The 14,868-nt window shown below is 45.5% G+C and overlaps 1 long non-coding RNA gene across 1 annotated transcript; it reads right to left on the reverse strand.

Moving 5' to 3' along the window:
• Positions 1–2,867: 2,867 nt before the first annotated feature.
• Positions 2,868–9,078, reverse strand: LOC139357524 (uncharacterized). Its single transcript, XR_011610893.1, has 3 exons — positions 8,872–9,078; positions 5,708–8,387; positions 2,868–3,057 (listed from the first exon to the last, which is right to left on the reverse strand). It is a non-coding gene; the product is annotated as an uncharacterized lncRNA (long non-coding RNA).
• Positions 9,079–14,868: the final 5,790 nt, after the last annotated feature.

The following is a 14,868-nucleotide window of genomic DNA, read 5'->3' on the forward strand; positions in this document are numbered from 1 at the left end:
CCCCAGGCTTGGGCAGAGAGTTCACAGGAACAACGTACCTTTTCCCCACGTCTTCCCTTGTTCCCTCATTCACTCCTGCCTCCATTCATCCGTCTAAACATCTACCAGCAGCCAGGCTTTCGCAAGGCCCTGAGGCAATTAAACATAGTTCTGACCTCCCTAACTGTAGAAAGGACTTAAAACACCTAACTCATATTTAAGGTTGTGTGATAACTAAATGAGATAATAGATGTAAAGCACTTATACCTGGCTGATAAGTAATACGAAATAACAACAACCATCGTGACTAAGGTGCGGCGCTTAATCTCAGAGAGCTCCGGGCTTCTGGGGTCTCTGACAACAAGGAACAAGTACATGGCAACAGCCAAGGTCCCGGGCATGCTAGTGGAACAAACCCTGTTTCTTAAACTCCAGCCTCTGCCCGTGCCTGTTCCAGGTGCTTAGAGGCTATATTTGCAGCGGTGTGAGTTCACATGGGATCCGAGCCCCTACTTTACATCCTTCTCATGTGCAGAACAAGCTGCTTTTCCGAAGCCCGATAACACATTTCCATGGAAACCACTTCATCCTCTGGGACTCATCTCACGGATGCCGCTGCAGTGAGATTTTGTTGATGATATTCTTTGAAAAGATGACCAGTGGGTGTGCACGGACACTTAGTGTGTTTGTTTTCAGGTACACACACACACACGCCACTCACACAATCCTTTTTAACGGCTTTCTTCTGTAGAGTTTTAGCAGATTGATTGTTACTTAGGAAACTGTGACATCACCGACACCATGTACATCGGCAAAGCTGTCATTGCAGCAAAGGCTTGGTTTGCATTCAAGCAGGTTAAAAGAAAGAGAAAAGGGTGGACCCAGTGGTGAGTTAAAAATAGAGATGGGCTGGCCGGGTGCGGTAGCTCACGCCTGTAATCCCAGCACTTTGGGAGGCTGAGGCAGGCGGATCACGAGGTCGGGAGATCGAGACCATCCTGGCTAATACGGTGAAACCCCGTCTCTACTAAAAAATACAAAAAACTAGCCGGGCGAGGTGGCAGGCGCCTGTAGTCCCAGCTACTCGGGAGGCTGAGGCCGGAGAATGGCGTAAACCCGGGAGGCGGAGCTTGCAGTGAGCGGAGATCCGGCCACTGCACTCCAGCCTGGGTGACAGAGCGAGACTCCGTCTCAAAAAAAAAAAAAAAAAAAATGTAATAAAAGTCATGTGAGTGTGGACTCTCTCTCTCTCTCTCTCAAAATACCTTAATATTTTCACACCACAGTAACTGAAGCTGTGGAAAGTGAAACCATGGATGCAGGCAGACCCTGTATCTCAAAATCGCAATTGTTTCCAGTATTTATATTCACTCTCAACAGTTTGCAAGCCGATTATGATTCAACTCGTCTGGGCTGAGCTAGCCTGGACTCCAGGCTAACCTTACGGTCCGTTCTGCCCCCAGGCCGAAGGGGCAGTGGCAGCATCGTTGCGCTTCTCGGGGGGACCAGCAGAGCACACTGGCTAAACCGAGCCAGGCAAGCAGATTGAAGGCTCTCGCCCACAAGAGGCCTGCTGCCACTCCACGGTTCAAACCCAGCATCAGCCGGGAGCAGACATGTGCTGTGCCTGCTCCAGAGGCAGAGATCACAAGGTCACGTAACAAAGGGCGGATGTATCGTCCTAATACAAGACGTGAGCCGAGCAAAGCAAGCATCTCAGCCATCCAGCGCTGTCAGGAGCATCTGCTGCTGGTGGACGTGTAAATTAATAGGGCCACTTTAGGGAACAATCGGCATTAATTACCCGGTAATGACAAAGATGTTTAGCCCATAACCAGCCCGCTGCAGTCTGAAGTATACGGCTTCCAGAAACTCTCACATTTACAGTAACATTGTATAATACAAAAGTGCAGATATATTCGATATTTCAAGTAGTTCTCTGAACAACACCTCAGGGCAAACATTTACATTCCCAGTTTGTAGACAACAGAATTGCACATCTGGGGTCCCTTGCGAAGGAGAACCTCACGAGGACCACAGTCTGCTTCCAGTGTGAGTCTGTGTGATTCTCATGCCAGGGGGGTGCGTCTCCCCAGAACTCAGGGCCCAGGGCAAAGACCTGAGTGACAGAAACACTGGAAGCAGGGGGTGCTGTCCTCATCCTTCTCTACACAGCTGTTCACACTAAACCGGGCAGTATCTCAGAGCAGACGGCCCGGACGGATGAGTCTGTAAACCCTGCAATGTTGCCAACAAACGCTGGGCAAAGGCTCACACACTGCACGCGGGCAGAGGCCTTTGAGAAATGTGGGGAGGGAGGGGGCGAGGCACGGTAGGATAGGGAATATTCTGGAAGGTTGAGCGGGTTGGGTTTGGTGCGGACCGTGCTGTGGTCCATCTTCTCCAGGCATTTCTGTGGCCCTCCCGACAATGCCGCTCACTCCCTGAACTTCAGTCAGCACCTTCCTCTGTTAAGAGAAGCAGTTACTCCTGATTGGAAAATGTGAGGCTTTCCTGAGACAAGACTGGCCAGGGTCACCCATTCTTCAAGGCTGAGTGCAGGAAGCAGGTTCTGACTTCTTGTGGATTACGTCCTTCTTTGAATTCCTATATCGTTTTTCTGTAAATCATTTATTTTAATGTAAACTGTGGTCTGCTTTGGATTATTGAAAGGCCTGGTGAGCGTATCTAATTTCAGTCTCTGGGCTACGAGCTCCCAGGTTTGGCAGGTAGCCTATGCTACTCTCACTCAGCAGCCCTCCCCCCAACGCGTGTACTCTCAGCGCAGTGATCACGGTTGAGGGGTGTTTGGTAAGTACATGCTGACTTACGTTACGGTGTGTGACCAACTGACCATTGTGATCTTGGAGAGGAGGGAACAGAAGGCGTCTTCCTGAGGAAAGTAGGTTAACCCCGTGCGACACACCTCAACAAAGATACTCCAGCCACCCTGCTTCCCCGTTTGAAGTAAAAGGCATCCAGAACAAAACCTACAATGGAAACTTTATTAAAGGTGAAAGACCAAACGATTTTCCTCGAAGATCAGAAGTGAGGCTCTCATTCCTATTCAGCATCACACTGGGGCAAGAATACAAGAAAAGGAAATTAAGGGCATACAAATTGGAAAGGATATCTTTGTTTTCAGATATCATAATAGTCAATGTAGAAGCTCCAATGAAATCTACCAAAACAAAAGAAAAACTACAAGTATTAAAAGGTTATAGAATGCCATGTGTTATAGACTGAATGTCTGTGTCCTCTAAAATTCATACGCTGACATCCTAACCCACAATGTGATGTGACAGGTGGAGGCCTTTGGGAGGTAACCAGGGCACGTGGATGGAACCCTCATAAATGCGACTGGAGTCCCTAAAATAGGGACCACAGAGGGCTCTTCTGAGGATACAACAGGAAGGCGCTCAAAGGTTCTATTCCTCATTTTAAAGGCAGCCAGGCTCATACTTCAAACCAATATTTGAGCTAGACCTGGGATTCAGGACTCTGAATTTTATCAGACAGACATTCCTAAAATGCAACTAAATTCTCCTCAGGTAAAAAGAAAGAAGAATTTTGAGACTAGCGTGGATTTGTGGTCAAATAATATGTGCTCGCCGACTGTATTACCCACAGGCGCTAGTCATGCACGATAAGAAACTTGGAATACGATCTGTCACTGATGGACATTTGGGTTGATTCCAAGTCTTTGCTATTGTGAATAGCGCTGCAATAAACATACGTGTGCATGTGTCTTTATAGCAGCATAATTTATAATCCTTTGGGTACATACCCAGTAATGGGATGGCTGGGTCATATGGTACATCTAGTTCTAGATCCTTGAGGAATCGCCATACTGTTTTCCATAATGGTTGAACTAGTTTACAATCCCACCAACAGTGTAAAAGTGTTCCTATTTCTCCACATCCTCTCCAGCACCTGTTGTTTCCTGACTTTTTAATGAGCGCCATTCTAACTGTTGTGAGATGGTATCTCATTGTGGTTTTGATTTGCATTTCTCTGATGGCCAGTGGCACATATACACCATGGAATACTATGCAGCCATAAAAAAAGATGAGTTTGTGTCCTTTGTAGGGACATGGATGCAGCTGGAAACCATCATTCTCAGCAAACTATCACAAGAACAGAAAACCAAACACCGCATGTTCTCACTCATAGGTGGGAACTGAACAATGAGATCACTCGGACTTGGGAAGGGGAATATCACACACAGGGGCCTGTCATGGGGAGGGGGGAGGGGGGAGGGATTGCATTGGGAGTTATACCTGATGTAAGTGACGAGTTGATGGGTGCAGCACACCAACATGGCACAAGTATACATATGTAACAAACCTGCACGTTATGCACATGTACCCTAGAACTTAAAGTATAATAATAATAAATAAATTAAAAAATAAATAAATAAATAAATAAATAAACAAACAAACAAAAAAGAAACTTGGAATACGAGGAAGGCACATTTCCCTGAGCACACAAATGAGGAGGAGATGACCTCGATCTTAGTCTAGAGATGGGTTGGATATGTTTTACTTGTAATGTAGGAGAGGCAGAAGACATAAAAATGTGTTTGTGGAAATTATGGTCTGGGGAAAATGGGTGTTGAGCTTATGCTTCAGTGCTCCTTTTTCAGAGATGTACAGAGATTCCATGGCTTGTCTTAGAGGCAAAGGTAAGAACTGAAATGGCAGCCGGGCGCGGTGGCTCACGCCTGTAATCCCAGCACTGTGGGAGGCCGAGGCGGGTGGATCAGGAGGTCAGGAGATGGAGACCATCCTGCCCAACACGGTGAAACCCCGTCTCTACTAAAAATGCAAAAAATTAGCCAGGCGAGGCGGCGGGCACCTGTAGTCCCAGCTACTAGGGAGACTGAGGCAGGAGAATGGAATGAACCCAGGAGGTGGAGCTTGCAGTGAGCTGAGATCGCGCCACTGCACTCCAGCCTGGGCGACAGAGCGAGACTCCATCAAAAAAAAAAAAAAAAAAAAAAAAGAACTCAAATGACTTACAAGGTATCAGGACATCAGAGATGCTGAGCAATGATTTATTGCCAGAAGCATCAAGGAGAGGTGGAACCAAGAACTGGCGTGCTCACCCTCCAGCAGCGGCTCCGGAACGGCCTTCTGCAGGTGACCACCGCCTGCCGTGACTAATGCCTCCTTGTTCTATGGAGGAGGCTGCAGGGAGCGAAGCCATGATGCCTGTGAAGGCAACTGTAGCCGGCCTCTCTGAGTGCCCACGTGTTATTGCCACTTACAACCCAGAGGCACAGAATGAATTAAAGGGAACCGATTTCTGAGAAACATAAGCCAGGACATAGACAAGTGGGGAAGTTCTTCAGAGGTTCAGAGGGGCAGCATTTACTACTTTTTTGTTTGTTTAGTAACTGAACCAAGATTAGAATAATTAATAGGAGAAAAATATACCAGTACTTTTCAGTTTTACAATCACCAAAGAGCTTCTGTTAAACTCCTGATTGCATGTGACCTACTTAGAAGGACTGATAAAGGCCAGCTTCTCAAGTAGAGATTGCAATGTCCCACCCACAATCTCGTGCCGTCAGGGCACCCCAGACCTCCAGTAAGATGATGTGGAAGTGGGCACAAGAATGCCAGCATTAGATTATTTATAGAATCTTAATCTCAATGCCATGGAGATAGAAGCATAAACAATACTTCCCCGGTTTGGAGAGAGTGGGGCTTGTGAAAGGCAATACCTGGTAACCAAGGTGTCTCTATGAAGTCAGCAGGTCCGCTTAATATTTTAACAACGTTTCTTCCATCTTCTGTCTCCATTGCTGGGCGAAGCTCAGTGCTCAGTCCTCAACACGTTGGTGAGTTTCCAAAGACTATGTTCCCATGATTTCTTCTCTCTCGCATCTCCTCTTCCTGCAGAATTTTTCCTCCCCCAAGATGGTCTTTCATTCAAATGTCTTTTCTTCTGTCTGTCCTCTGACATCCTAACCATGGACAACACCCTTTCCCTGCATTCTCCAAAATACCAATGCACAAGTCAATTATGTGCGGAGACCTTTACGGAGGATTTGAGAGTCTCAGAGGAGAGTCACTACACAGCTGAACTTTCGAATAGATGATCTTAACTAATTAATAGTGCAGTGTGTTGGACATCCCTGCTCTTAACAATCCCCTAGTCAAATTGGCCAAGAATTTCATGCTAGCTATCTCACTTCAGACTCCAGCCTCCTCTCACAGCCTTGAACCTTCTCAAATGCTTCATTTTAAGCAACGACTGAACACAAGTGAATTACATTGCCAACTTAAAACCTAGAAACATAACAAAAGAGTAATTCACACACAAACTAAAGGAAAGGGGATACAGAAAACAGAGTCAAAATTAACATGAAAACAGAAGAAATCTAGGCCTAATTAATAAACCAATAAACCACTGGTCACTAATAAAGAAAAACGGTAGAATCACAAATATAATAATAATAACAAGTGTCCAGGGGTAAATAATTATTGACAAAGGAAAAACGTTTTCATTGGCTATTTGCACACATCTGTAAACATAAACGGTGAAACTATGTGAAATGGATAATTTCCTAGGGAAAAGCAGGTTCCCAAAACTGATGCCAGTAGAAACAGAAAATTTAAACAGACCAATTCTAATAACAGAAATGGAAAAGATTATCAAGATTCTACCATTCCACACACACAAAAATGGTACCAGGTTCAAATAGTTTCTCTTTTTTTCTTCCTTTTAAAATGGGGTCTCGCTCTGTCACCCAGGCTAGAGCGCAGTGGTGCGATCTTGGCTCACTGCAACCTCCACCTCCGGGGTGCAAGCGATTCTCCTGCTTCAGCCTCCTGACTAGCTGGGATTGCAGGAACCCATCACCATGTCCAGCTCTTTTTGTATAGTAGAGATGGGGTTTCACCATGTTCACCAGGTTAGTCTCGAACTCTTGACCTCAGGCAGTCTGCCTGCCTCGGCCTCCCAAAGTGCTGGGATTACAGGCATGAGCCACTGCGCCCTGCCCCAGACAGTTTCACAGGTGAATTCCAACAAACACCCAAAGATTAAATAATTCAAATGATACATAAATTGCTGCAAGCCAACGAACATAAATAAAATATTCAAATTAGCTTTATAAACTATAAAATGGATATAACCTGATAAACATAGCACAGTGAAACTAAATTACAGACTAATACCACTTACAAATATTGATGCAAAAATTCTAAATACAATGTCGGTGAACAGAGTCCCAAAACAACACTTGTTTCAAAATCTAAACTAAAAGATACTTAAGAACACATTCCGTAAAAGAATATTATTTATTTTTAAAACATATTAGTGTTTATATTTCTAGATAACGTTCACAATGATATGTCTAAAGATGGTATTATTTAAAGATAGATTTTAATATAACAAATCTAACGCGTTTCCTCTCCATTCCCTGTAGGTGTTTAGCTTAGTGTTTAATCAAATGTTCTCTGGGCTCCTCATTCATTCCTACCTTGCACTAGCTCTGTGACCTTAGAAATGTTGCTTAACCTCTGGATGACCCAGTTTTCTCATGTGCGGATGTGGAGATAACAGCAGGACGTATGTCCCAGGGTTGTCCTAAAGAACCAGTGAATTAAGGCCACATATACACCATGGAATACGATGCAGCAATAAAAATCTACAAGATCATCTTCTCTGCAGGAACACAGATGGAGCTGGAGGTCATTATGCTTAGCAAACTAACACAGGAGCAGAAATCCAAATACCGCATGTTCTCACTTACAAGTGGGACCTAAATAATAAGAACACATGGAGCCCTCAAGGGGAACATCACACACGGGGTCCGGAGAACGGAAGAAGGGAGAGGATTAGGAAAAGTAATTAATGGGTACTAGGCTTAGTACCACAAAATAAACTGCAAACAAACCCTCATGACATACGTTTACCTGTGTAACAAACCCACACGTGTACCCCAGAACTTCAAATAAAAGTTAAAAATATAAACAAACAGAAAGGACACAGAAGAGAACTTGCCAGGCAGAGCGCAGGGTTTGCTATTGTTCTACCAGTCACCACTTTGTTTAGTCCAAACCTTCAAGCCCAGGCCAGGGCTACCATGCTCCCCTGTCCAGCTCCCCTTCCCCCGCCTTTTAAAAGAACTGTCATCAAGTCTATCAAGGTACAAAATCCCTCACGTAGCATCTGTTCCATGGCCCCAGAGCACCTTGGCGGGAAGCACCTCAAAGCCGCTGGCTGTGGGGTCTGCCCTGAAGCGATGGTTGCTTTTGTGGCTGTGACTGCCTCCTCGCAGGTGATCACCCCAAGTTTTATTTCTTACAAGTTCTTCTCACTTTCCTCCCACATGGAGAGAAAGAAAAGAAATATCCATGCAGGACACACTTATACTGATCATTGAAACTTCATCACTAAAGAAGAAAGAATAAATGTCCTTGAAAAGAGGGTATTTAAGTGCAGTGACCCTTTTTCCCAGCAAGGGCTGAAGAATTTACATGTCTCTGGCTCAATAATCCCCATTTTTAAAAAAATCCAAGCTTTAATTTAAACAGTCCATTTTAAACAGTAATATTTGTCAAGGTATCCTCATGTAAATTTAAGTTTGTTTCAAGACTTAGCTCTAGGAATACAAATACCTTATTTTCAAAACCAAATGAGGCAGGAGGAGTCCCACCTTGCATTTTTCCATCATTTTGAAGCTGGCTCTCTGGCCCGTCCCTCCCCAGGCCTTGGAAGAGGCCCGACTTCCCTTCACGTCCCCTGTCTTAGAAATCCTCTAGCCCTGGAGTAAATCAGAGCCTTTCCCATCATGCTCCCTGACGTGCTGCTTTAAACCCTGAGAGGAAGACCTGGTCCTTCCCCAGCATCGCTCTGTCCCGGGGAGAAGAATATTACTGAGATCTGTGTGTGTTTGCTGCCGAGCTAAGACAGGAAACATGGACACCCCGAGGCATCTGTTTACCCATCTGTGGCTCCTGTGGCTCCTGTGGCTCCTGCGGCGCCTTCTCTTTCCTGCTGGCCTCTCAGTCACCAGGAGTCCCGGGGACAGCACCTGCTTGGCTCCTTCTTGCTGCTCTCTCCACTCAGGGCTCCCAAACTGAAGGACCCGATTCTCCCCTGAGACACCCATCCACAGAGCTCACAGCCTCACAGAAGGAGAATCAGCGACCAGCTTTCCCTCTGCCTCCGTCTGTTCTCTGCTGCTGTAACAGAACACCCGGAACTGGGTAATTCGTGATGAACAGAAACGTGTTTTGCACAGTTCTGGAGTCTGGGAAGTTTAACATCAAGGTGCTGGCATCCGGTGAGGGCCTTCTGTGTGCGTCCTCCTGTTGTGGAAGGTGAGAGGGTGAGACAAGAGCCCAGTCCTGAAAGCCCTTTGTAAAAGCACTAAACCTACCCACGAGGGCAGAAGCTTTATGGCCTAATCACCTCGTCACGGCCCCAGCTCTTAGTGCTGTTACGACTGGAGTGACGATCACACACGCCAGCGTGAGTTCTGGAGGGACAAGCATTCCAGCCCCGGCGCACCCGTCGGCTGACGCTGCTGCTAAGAGGAAACGATGCTTCACGGACGGGCTCCTGCCTTTTGTGTTAGTCGGGGTTCTCCAGAGGATAAAACGAAGGATCTAGATATGAATCTGGAACTAGAAATAGATCGTTGCCAAATACACGAGAAGAGACTGATCAGGGGATGGGCTCGCATGACTGTGGAGGCTGAGACGCCCCAGCAGAGGCCGTCTGCACGCTGGGGACCCGGGGAAGCTGGCGTGGAACGCGCCAAGCAAATCGGAAGGCCCCAGCACCAGCAAGGCCGATGGCGTGACTCTGTCTGAGGCTAAACCTGAGAAACTGGGGCTGTGGCACGAGCCCTGGAGTCCCAAGACCAGAGAACCTGGAGTTCCGATACCCAAGGGCAGGAGAAAGACAGCCCAGCGCCAGGAGAAAGAGAACCAAAGAGAATCCACCTGTCCCCTGCCTTCGCTCTTCTCGAGACCTCAGCGCTTGGACAGCGCCCACCCACTGGGTGAGGAAACAGGTATTGGCTACTAGGGGGTGACTGTGAACTATATGATGAAAACATAAAAACACAGTTTTTTTCAGTGAAAGCACCTGATTTTCTCCATGAACAGGTTGGCGTTTTGTCTTAGCATTCTGTGCAGCATCTTGAAAAGACGTTTGTCTTTCTGGATCAAAGAAAGAGGCAGAGAGATGTGCTTGTTTCTCGAAAATAAACCTGAGTTCCTTCCCGTTTCTCTCTGCTGAATGGCTGCACTCTCTGTGCTAAATTTTACTCAAAAGACAAAAACAAGACACTTTTATCCCAAGGTGATTGGATTTTTGTCACTTTAGACCCATGGTGGGAGGAAAAGCATCTTCTCGACGCTGAAAATTAATGTCAGCTTCAAAGAACGCTGGACGTTCTAGTCTTCACGTGTAACTGGTAACCGTGGACTGTGGTCAAAGGCTGCTCTTGGCAGCGGAGGACTTGGCCATGAACCGGGATGGCTGCAGCTGTGCACGAGCCCTACAGAAATGGTCACACAGAGTGGAAGCTTTGCGGACAGGACGCTTCCCTGGATACAGAGTGCTCCTTGGTGTCCAGATCTCCTCGACACACATCTGAGTCTGTGGTCCCCTCATGTTCGTGACCTAATACTCTCATCTGTTTGTTTCCAGGGACGTGCCAGAGACATGCCGTAAAAAACAGTTATGTTTGTTCACGGTTGGGGTCTATGTGAACACACATGGCCAAAATATTTTGGATGATTTTGAGAACTACACCCAATGTTATTCTAATATACAACAATCACTTGTTGTATTCTAATATACCTCAATCACTTCTAAAGAGGAAAAATGACATTTACTAATCCAAACAAAGTACATTTTACTGACAAATAATATTAAAGTGGTTTTGCTTGAACTAGATTCTAAATTCCAGACTCTGCAGGATCAGAGGCCTCACTGGTTTTCTGCACCGGTGCACACCCAGCACCAGCTCTGAGCCTGCCCCGGCAGACCCTCTGTAAATGCCGATAATGACCTCCATCTGACAGGAAAATGACGACGAATGAGCATAACTGTTTTATTACCGTGAGTATGAGCCTTCCCTTTCACTCATGCTGACCCTAGCGAAGCGTGCAGGACCTGCTGAGCCTTCTGCTGAAGGACGTGGCCAGCCAGGACAAGGCCCAGCTTAGGTCCATGTCATTCTGAGTGCCGTGGGCTTGGCTGGGGATACGTGTTGTCATCAGAACTGAGGAAGGACCAGTGTCTGCTCAGGGGAGGGGTCCAGATGAGCAAACATGGGCCCGAGTGGAGGGGGGCACGTGGGGGGACAGCGAGGGGCTCATCTGCTGGTGCCTGCAAGAAACGTAGTTACCGACGCGGCCCCAACAATGCAGAGGAAACTCAAGGGCATGGCAAGAGTTGCATTTTTATTTAAAACCAGTTTCCTTATACTAGAGAAACCTCGTCTGCTTTAGACACATATCACTTGGCAATAGTTATACAGTGGGAAGAGCCTTCTAAGTGCGCACTAGCAGGTCTAACGAATCCTTAGGGAGTGATTGAAAAGCCCCTGGTTGTGGCTCTAACAGAGACACTGGTACCAGACTTGCCCCGATGTGTGCACACTGAGAGAGCTGAACAAGATACATGAAGTAACGGTTCTCCCAAATCAGACAACACACAGCATAGCACTGCAATGCCCGAGAGAGGCCTCCCCCTCCAGAGTCCCCTTCCCGTTCTGGTTTCCGAGGAAAGGGAAACCAAGCGGGGCACAGCTGTCTCACTGAAGTGAGGAGACAGAGGTTGGAATCCAGAAATATGGAGGCTGCTGGAACTTGCAGGGCTGTGCCATGTGGGGCGATATCAAGAAAGGTGATAAAACCCAAGCAATATATATCCAATGGAAAACACGTGGTGTATTTTAATTAAGTTGCTACAAAACTGTGATAGAAAGAAAACCTTAGATGTCGGAAGAAAAACTTATTCTATAAAGGAGAAATATTGAAATGTTTGCAGATTACCAACAAAAAAAAAATGCAAGCCTGAAGATGATGCAAGAGCATATTTAAAGTACCAAAAGAAAAAAAAGTCAGCCTAAAATTCTCTATCTAGCAAAAATAGCCTTCAAAATTGAACATAGAATAGAAACATTTTAAGACAAAATATTCTGAACAAATGTTGCCGCATATACCTGTTGAAGGTCTTCGGACTAAATGACATTATACCAAATGTTAACTGTATTTATAGAAAGGAAAATATATGTTGGAAATGTTTTAAAAAGAAGGTATTTATTAAAGGCTTACTTTTAATTTTGACAAAAAACTCAGGTAATGGGCCGGGTGCGATGGCTCAACACCTATAATCCCAGCACTTTGGGAGGCCGAGGCAGGCAGATCACAAGGTCAGAAGTTCAAGGCCAGCCTGGCCAACATGGTGAAACCCCATCTCTATCAAAAATACAAAAATTAGCTGGGCATGGTGGCACATACCTGTAATCCCAGCTACTTAGGAGGCTGAAGCAGGAAAATGGCTTGAACCCGGAGGGCAGAGGTTACAGTGAGCCGAGATCACGCCACTGCACTCCAGCCTGGGTGACAGAGCAAGACTCTGTCTCAGGGAAAAAAAAAAGATAATAAACTGTTTAAATGAAAAATAATAGCCACATATTTGGGATTTAGAACATGTACAAAAATCATGAGAAACAGTGCAAAGGACACGAGGTGTAAATGGAAACGATTTCATGAGTGTCCAACATTTTACAGGAAGTGGTTTACAGACTGCTAAGTTGTGCTAACTTGTGTGTGTGTGTTTGTGTGTGTTTGTGTGTGTGCGTGTGTGTGTTTGTGTGTGCGTGTGTTTGTGTGTGCGTGTGTGTGTTTGTGTGTGCGTGTTTGTGTGTGTGTGTTTGTGTGTGTGTTTGTGTGTGTGTTTGTCTGTGTGTTTGTGTGCGTGTGTGTGTGTTTGTGTTGTGTGTGTGTGTTTGTGTGTGTGTGTTTGTGTGCGTGTGTGTGTTTGTGTGTGTGTTTGTGTGTGTGTGTTTGTGTGTGCGTGTGTGTGTTTGTGTGTGTTTGTGTGTGCGTGTGTGTGTTTGTGTGTGTTTGTGTGTGTGTTTGTGTGTGTGTGTTTGTGTGTTTGTGTGTGTTTGTGTGTGCGTGTGTGTTTGTGTGTGTGTTTGTGTGTTTGTGTGTGTTTGTGTGTGTGTTTGTGTGTGTGTGTTTGTGTGTGTGTTTGTGTGTGTTTGTGTGTGTGTTTGTGTGCGTGTGTGTTTGTGTGTGTTTGTGTGTGTGTGTTTGTGTGTGTGTTTGTGTGTGTGTGTTTGTGTGTGCGTGTGTGCGTTTGTGTGTGTTTGTGTGTGCGTGTGTGTGTGTTTGTGTGTTTGTGTGTGTGTTTGTGTGTGTGTGTTTGTGTGTGTGTTTGTGTGTGTTTGTGTGTGTGTTTGTGTGCGTGTGTGTTTGTGTGTGTTTGTGTGTGTGTGTTTGTGTGTGTGTTTGTGTGTGTGTGTGTTTGTGTGTGCGTGTGTGCGTTTGTGTGTGTTTGTGTGTGCGTGTGTGTGTTTGTGTGTGTGTTTGTGTGTTTGTGTGCGTGTGTGTGTTTGTGTGTGTTTGTGTGTTTGTGTGTGTTTGTGTGTGCGTGTGTGTGTTTGTGTGTGTGTTTGTGTGTGTTTTTGTGTGTGTGTTTGTGTGTGTGTGTTTGTGTGCGTGTTTGTGTGTGTGTGTTTGTGTGCGTGTGTGTGTGTTTGTGTGTGTGTTTGTGTGTGTGTTTGTGTGTGTGTGTTTGTGTGTGTTTGTGTGTGTTTGTGTGTGTTTGTGTGTGTGTTTGTGTGCGTGTGTGTGTTTGTGTGTGTTTGTGTGTGTGTTTGTGTGTGTGTTTGTGTGTGTGTGTTTGTGTGTTTGTGTGTGTTTGTGTGTGCGTGTGTGTGTTTGTGTGTGTTTGTGTGTGCGTGTGTGTGTTTGTGTGTGTGTGTTTGTGTGTGTGTTTGTGTGTTTGTGTGCGTGTGTGTGTTTGTGTGTGTTTGTGTGTGTTTGTGTGTGCGTGTGTGTGTTTGTGTGTGTGTGTTTGTGTGTGTGTGTTTGTGTGTGTTTGTGTGTGTGTATGTTTTTGTGTGTGTGTTTGTGTGTGTGTGTGTTTGTGTGTTTCTGTGTGTGTGTGTTTGTGTGTTTGTGTGTGTGTTTGTGTGTGTTTGTGTGCGTGCGTGTTTGTGTGTGTGTGTGTTTGTGTGTGTGTTTGTGTGTGTGTGTTTGTGTGTGTATGTTTTTGTGTGTGTGTTTGTGTGTGTGTGTGTTTGTGTGTGTGTGTGTGTATAAAGGAAACCACTAAATACGAAGAGTGAAGCGAATGAGACTATTTAGGAGCAAACAGTGATACCAAAGTACACACAAGCGTGCGGAGGTTTCCCTATTTCTGCTTGGTGAGTTGAAAAGAGCATTGCTCCCAAACTTGCAATAAAAAAGCCAGATAAGCAGCAAGTTCACAACTTTCCTTGACCCCCTTGAGGAAGATTGGGAAACACTCTACACTGGTAGCCAATGAGTCGGAAGTGCGGGTGGCCTGGGGACCCCCAATGTGGCTGGTTTCTGGAGTGTGGAGCGTTTTCTGGGAATTTACCACTTAGAGTGGTGGTGTTTAGTGTCAGAAAACGTTCAAAAATCAATCGTTCATTGCAATTCACCATATGAACAAACTAAAATAGAGAAACTATGTGATTATCTCAATTGATGCAGAAAAAGCATTAGACAAAATCCAACGTCTATTCCTAACAAAATCTCTCAGCTATCAACCTGATAATAGGAATCTATTAAAAACTTGTAATTAATATCACATTTACTGATGAAATATTCTATATTTTCCCCTAAAATTAGTAACAGGAGAGGCTGTATGGTT

Source organism: Macaca nemestrina, chromosome 12 (genome assembly GCF_043159975.1).
Source record: "Macaca nemestrina isolate mMacNem1 chromosome 12, mMacNem.hap1, whole genome shotgun sequence".
NCBI lineage: Eukaryota > Metazoa > Chordata > Mammalia > Primates > Cercopithecidae > Macaca > Macaca nemestrina.